Source organism: Triticum aestivum, chromosome 5A (assembly GCF_018294505.1).
Source record: "Triticum aestivum cultivar Chinese Spring chromosome 5A, IWGSC CS RefSeq v2.1, whole genome shotgun sequence".
NCBI lineage: Eukaryota > Viridiplantae > Streptophyta > Magnoliopsida > Poales > Poaceae > Triticum > Triticum aestivum.
In genome coordinates this window covers 169,330,351-169,337,524 of record NC_057806.1, presented here as the reverse complement: position 1 = coordinate 169,337,524, position 7,174 = coordinate 169,330,351, and positions in this window count along the sequence as shown.

Here is a 7,174-nt window from a genome sequence, read left to right as displayed (position 1 = left end):
GGTCTAGTTTTCATCTATGGTGATCCTTATCATAGACAAACTGATGTGATGTGGGATCAGATTTCAAATTTTATGTATGATAATCCTGGAAAGCCAATGTTATGTATGGGTGATCTTAATGAGCTTTTGTATGATATGGATAAAAGTAATGCTAATGTGAATTATCGTCGCATGTATGCTTTTCGTGCTTTGGTTAAGAATTGTGGTTTTTTTGATATGGGATTTTCAGGGCCTGCTTATACTTGGACTAACAGGAGATTTTCTTCTAAACCTACTTATGAAATGCTGGATAGAGGTTTAGTTAATCCTGATTGGTGTTCTTAGTACCCCCTCACTAAAGCTCTTAATATTCCTATTATTCTTAGTGATCATGCTCCCATCCTTATCACCACTGAAGGACAGTACAAAAAACCTAAACAAAGCTTCAAGTTTGATAATTGGTGGTTGCAAGAGATGGATTTTCAGTCTTTTGCTAGGAATGCTTGGATCTCTTCTACCAATAGAAATTTTTCTGCTCGTACAAACAATCTTGTAGGTGCATTAAAGGTCTGGTGTAGAAAAAAGAAACCTATTCACCAGGAGCTTGCCAATCTAGAAGATCAGATCAACAAAATTCAAATGCAACCACTTCATATGCAGGACCATCAACTGGAATCATCTCTCATTGTCAGGTATGAACAAGATATGTCAAAGCTTACTGATTTCTATAGACAAAGAGCTAATAAAAAGTTTGCCATCCAAGGCAATAGGAAAACCAACATTTTCACCATGTCGTTCTTAAAAGAAGGAAAATAAATACTATTGTCTCCATAAAAGATGAGAATGACAACATCCATTTAAACCTCAGGCCATTGCTAATACGTTTGTTAATTATTTTAGATATATATTTGCTTCTCCTAATGTGAATGTAGGCAGGCCTTTTCTTGCAACCAGCCTTCCCCTTGACTGCCAGGACTACACTTATAGCATTCCAAACAAGGAGGAAATTCTCAACACTCTCAAGGACATGAAGCTAAACGCATCTCCTGGGCCTGATGGGTTCAATGTTGAATTCTATATTGCCACTTGGTGCTGGATTGGCGATGACGTCACTGCTATGGTGAGAAATTTTTACCAAACAGGTATAATGCCTTCACATATGAGCGACACTTACATTGCTCTTATTCCTAAAAAATGGTCTCTCAAGTCCCTTCTGATTATCGACCAATAAGCCTTTGTAATGTCATTTACAAGATCATTTCCAAAACATTGGCCAATAGACTCAAGCCTCACCTTCCTGATTATATTGATCCTTCTCAACAAGCCTTCATCGGGGGTAGGCGCATTTCCAATAACATCATTCTAGCTCAAGAAATTACTCACTCCTTTGCCCTTAAATCTTGGAAACAACAAGCTTTCTTGCTTAAAATTGACTTGGCTAAGGCTTTTGATCGCCTTGAATGGAACTTCATCGTTTCTGCTCTTTCACACAAAAATCTTCATAGGCATTTCATAAATTTGATTTACGCTTGCACCTCTTCCCCTAAATTTTCAGTGATTATCAAGGGTCAGCCTTTCGCCAACTTTCGTAGTAGTAGAGGAATAAGACAAGGATGTCATTTATCACCTTATCTTTTTGTTCTTGCTATTAATGAACTTTCTTTGAGCCTCCACGATGCTATGGTCGAAAATCGCTTGTCTTGTATCTCTCTTGGTCCATACTGTCCACCTACTCACTCCATGCTTTTTGCTGACGATTTATTAGTTTGTGGTAATGCTATGTAGGAAGCTAATCAAATGGCCAATCTCATCAACCATTTCTGCTCGCATTCTGGCTAGACTCCGAATTGGGGTAAATCTTCTATTCTGTTTAGTGCTAATGTGTCCCAGTCTTTAGGTCAACAAACCAGTCATATTTTCCCTGTTCGTCTCATTGATAGTAGATCTACACATCTTGGGCACCCATTAATCCTCCTAGCTAAAGACCATGCTTCTGCTTACAACTTCGTCTACGACAAATTTAAGAACAAGCTTCCCACCTGTCGGTGTCAAACCGGCGGATCTTGGGTAGGGGGTCCCGAACTGTGCGTCTAAGGCAGATGGTAACAGGAGGCGGGGGACACGATGTTTACCCAGGTTCGGGCCCTCTCCATGGAGGTAATACCCTACTTCCTGCTTGATTGATCTTGATGATATGAGTATTACAAGAGTTGATCTACCACGAGATCGTAGAGGCTAAACCCTAGAAGCTAGCCTATGGTATGATTGTTGTTGTCCTACGGACTAAACCCTCCAGATTATATAGACACCGGAGGGGGCTAGGGTTACACAGAGTAGGTTACAAGGAAGGAGATCTACATATCCGTATTGCCAAGCTTGCCTTCCACGCCAAGGAGAGTCCCATCCGGACACGAGACGAAGTCTTCAATCTTGTATCTTCATAGTCCAACAGTCCGGCCAAAGGATATAGTCTGGCTGTCCGGAGACCCCCTAATCCAGGACTCCCTCAGTAGCCCCTGAACCAGGCTTCAATGATGATGAGTCCGGCGCGCAGATTTGTCTTCGGCATTGCAAGGCGGGTTCTTCATCCGAATACTCCATAGAAGATTTTGAACACAAGGATAGTGTCCGGCTCTGCAAAAAAAGTTCCCCATACCACCGTAGAGAGAATAATATCTCGACAAATCTAATCTGCTGACACATTTAGCAACATGACATCATGCCATGGCCCGATCATTATTCTAACCGTTTTTCTCAACCAGCACTGCACATATCACGAGGCGGTTTTCTTGACACGTCTTGTCAAAGCAGAGACCGTGTCCCCCTTATTATGGGATTCTCATCAATACGGACGTGGGTAACCCAATCGTGCATGTTGGTATGACTCCTCGATTTTAGGCAAGTCCCAAACAGCCACGAGGAGGACGCTTGATATTCACCCTCTTTATAAAGAGGCCAAGGTTTGTCCTTTTCTTCCTCTCATACTCAATCGAATCCTCCCCCCGCCTCGAGCTCCAACACCCAAGGCTCAGGTCAGGCGCTTTAGACCTTCAACCATGTCCGGATCCAACCTTCAAGGTCGGTGGATGCCTTCCTCTATCACAGAGGAAGACATCAAGAAGCTAAGAGAGGCCAGGTATTTGACCCTCAAAATCTCGCACAGGCTGCCTGCTCGAGGGCAGGTCATTCCCACTCCCAAACCCGGCGACAGCATTGTATTCATCTCTCACTTCCTCTGAGGGCTAGGCCTCGCTTTGGATCCCTTTGTTAGGGGGCTCATGTTCTATTATGGGCTGGATTTCCATGACCTGGCCCCGGATTCCCTCCTTCACATCTCGTCGTTCATCGTCGTGTGTGAGGACTTCGTTCGCATTACCCCGCACTTCGGCCTGTGGCTCAAGACTTTCAATGTGAAGCCGAAGATGATCGAGGGGCGTCACACAGAGTGCAGAGGTGCCACAATAAGCAAAAGCGCTGATGTTCCATGGCTAGAGGGTTCCTTCCCAGAGGTGTCTAGTTTATGGCAACGGGAGTGGTTTTATATCACAGCTCCCCAGAGTACCAAGTGGGTAGCCGCCCCAGCCTTTCGCTCGGGCCCCCCACCACAACTTACGTCATGGATCAACAAGGGGCTGGACTGGGGGCCAGTAAATGATGTGCCTATATTGCAGAGTCGCATCTGAGATCTCTTAGAGAGAGATGTTAGCCTGGCCACAGTAATGCAAGTCATGCTAGTTCGTCAAGTCCCGCCTTGCAAACGTCGACGCCTTCGTATGTGGGAGTTCAACCCGGAAGGACCGCGAACTATGCAACACTTCCTTGGCATGACGCTCGAAGAGATGTACATATTGTTCTTCGGACCACAAATAAAGTGTCCGGACACCACCGAGGATGCGGGTCTGAGCTGTAATCGCCCAGATACCCAAGTAAGTAATCCCGTGGCCGAACACGCTGTCTTTTTATTTATCACAACATCATTCTGAAAAGTCGCTCTTTGACTAGGACTGGGTAACAAAGGCGAAGATGATCAGGTGTTCGGCCCCCCTTACCGAAGGCTCGCCCGATCCAGTACTAGCCAGAATGCTCGAGCCGGCGCCTTATCAGGCGCCCTCAGGGGAAGATAAAGGGGGAATATAGAGGCTGAAAGCAGGCCTTACTCATTATTCATCCAAACTGGGGGAATTAGCGCCTCTGCGAAGGAGGATAACCAGGGAGAAGAATCTGAAATTCCCTCTCCCCAAGGAAGGAAGAGGACCACCTCTGAAGACCCGGAAACAAAGGTTTCCAAACGGGGGAAGAATTCTTCGCCAGAGGGTCCTGCCTCGGAGGGTACTCTTGCCGCACAGTGCCCGCAAGGGGATCAGCCCTCTACCGAGCTATAAGTAAACAAAAGGTACTTAATAGTAAAAATATCCTACATTACTTCTAAAGACAATAACCAAAGCATATATCGTGTAGTTCGGATCATAGCCCTTCTCGACAGAGTTCGTCTTCAGGGGATCTTCTTCCGGAGATGATGGAGAGCGAAACACCTCCCCATGCCACCCCGCCTTATGAGGCGGGCAACCCTGAAGTGTCGTCGCGGAGGGTTTCTCCTGATCCGCCGAGGCCAGAGGGTAATCCTTCAGCCACCCGAAGTCCTCAGTATTCGGCTCCTAAAGAGATCAACAGAAAGAGTCCGGAACCGTCTGGTGTGCGATCAGACGCACTGAAGGATCTTCTGGAGCAAGCGGCCATCTCAGAAGCGCATCATACGCTAATGGGTACGGTGATTGAGAGGATTTCATCCGCCGAAAGCGGGTTGCATGAAGCTTTTATGAGTCTACTGAAAGGCTTTGAGGTACGTGAAATAGTGTATGTTTTTGACAGTATGCACATGTTAGGTGTGCCATATGCAGATAGTAGCCCCTGAGACTCCGATGCCGTAGAGAACGGCGGCAAACAGAGGATCATAGTTCCAGGTAATAATCAGGCCGCCTTCATGTGTAGGTGGATGAAGGTCCGGTGGCTAGCCGGACTAGTGAGTTTGCCGAGCTGAAATGGCAACTTGATGCGGCAGATGCCGACATCATGCTTGTCAACAAGCGGCTCAACGAGGCACAGAGTATGTGATTTCTTCGATGATCGACACATAGTAAGAGGGGCATGATGCTAGTATCTTTTAATATGTTGTGACTGCAGATGGAGCTGCCGCCATGGAGACCCTTCGGGCGGAAATTGCCCGAGCCAAGGAACAAGCCAGGAATAGTGATGCGGCCGCTCTAAAGGCGGTCGAAGAGCTGAGGGCCGAACATGCTACGCATTGCCAAAGCAAGGAAGAAATAGCCAAGATGGCCGTTGAGTTGAAAGATGCCGCCAACCGTTACCAGCTTCTTGAAAAAGAAAGCCAAGCGAAGGCGACAGACCTGGAGAAGGCCATGGTAGCAGCCAAGGAAGCCCGCTCTAAAATCAGAGCGGCGAAGGAGGAGCTGCGTCAAGCTGGAGATATCGCGGCTGGGAAGCCCTTTTTGTCGCGGACGAAGTTCGGAGATCCGAAGTATGCCCCTCTTGATCAACTATGGAGTTCTGCAGACGCATACGTGGATTTGGCAGCCAGTGCTGCTCATGCGACCGAGTACTTCAAGCATCAAAAAGACCGTGAAGTGGAAAGGCTATTTTGGTCGTAGTTCCATGTTCCAGTGCGTCCGCTGCTGTTGAATGAGCGAATGGCCGAGTGGGCTGAGCTCCATAGGTTGTCTGGGCTTGCCATGAGGTCTATTGTGGATCATCTGTGGCCGGAAGGGCCAAGGCCGAATAGTAATTTTAGTTTAGTGCAACAGTTCCTTGGTGCTGTGCCGCACATCGACGCTATGAAGAGGTCGGCATGCATAGAGGGTGCGCGTATGGCGCTTGCCCGTGTCAAGACATACTGGGCAGAGATGGAGGCCACCGCTATTGCAACCCAAAGTTCGGCCGTAGGCCAAGTATCTGTCGAGCACTACTTTGAAGAAGTCCTTGAAGGCGCTCGTTCAATAGAGGCTCAGTGCTCGAAGAATATTATGTTCTAGTGACATGTATTCCCATTGTAAAAACAATGTTTTATTGAATTATAAAGGATGTGTTTATACTTTTGCCTGAAAGTATTATGATGCCTCCTGTGCGGCCGTTTATGTATATATGTATATAACCTGAAAGTTTGTAGTCGTCGGCTTCAGCCCCCACACATATAATGCAGGGGTGTTCGCAAAAAACGCGTATTCACACTTGATCCAATGTCTTGGTCCATTAAGGAGGTGGTGGCGCAGCGAATGAGGCAATCGGACTATATTGCTTTAAAACTTTCACTTAGCCATAGGATTTTGACGGTGGGACTACTATATAGCCCCTGGTACCTCCGCGCTCGTCCGAATGCGGTGCGCGTACGTACATGACCGGGAAACGACCCTTCGTTAATGCAGAGGAATCCCGAAGATTCCACTAAGTCATCGAGTGGTTGACCAGTCTCGCGCTTTATCATGATAGTCAGTTTTCGGCTTTCTCTACCGAGGTGCTCGTCCGGATGAACCAGGGCACAATCGTAGTAGTTCTCCTGGTACCGCCTTAGCCGATGGAGCGGAACGTAAGGTAGCAAAACATGGGGGCCAGGCAAACTCAACATTTGACCAAAGACATGATTCGGAGCTGATGCATATAAGGCCAAACTTGCGAGGACGAACACTCCCTAGGGTATTCGGTCTTTATAACATATTCCAGGCTGAACACTGCCCTTAATAATAAACCCCGAGTGTCCAGGTACATGCAATATTCAGACGTGGCGAAGTGCCAATAACGCCAACATCCTTCTCGGTTGTATTGAGTATCCAGAGGATGTGAACAACAAGAGACAGTAAAAAAGGTTTACGCAGGGTCTTAATCTGAAAAGAAACCTTTGAGCGGGTCCCTGCTGCATGTCTGTGCCTGTGTCTCCGTTGTGCCATGTCCTGGATGGGTGTAGCACGATTGTCATCTGTAAAAGAGAAGAACTTAGGTGAATGTCGTGCCAAAAAAATTTGGTTATTCTCGATAAACCATTAAAATCCAAGATAAGTCAAGTTGAGCCGAACTAGCCCTGATTACACGCGGGAAGCCCCTGGTACCGTCTATGAGGGTTTAACCATCAAACCAATCTTAGGTATATCTAATAATGCGCCGGACTCGTCTAACCGTGTCCGTGGTC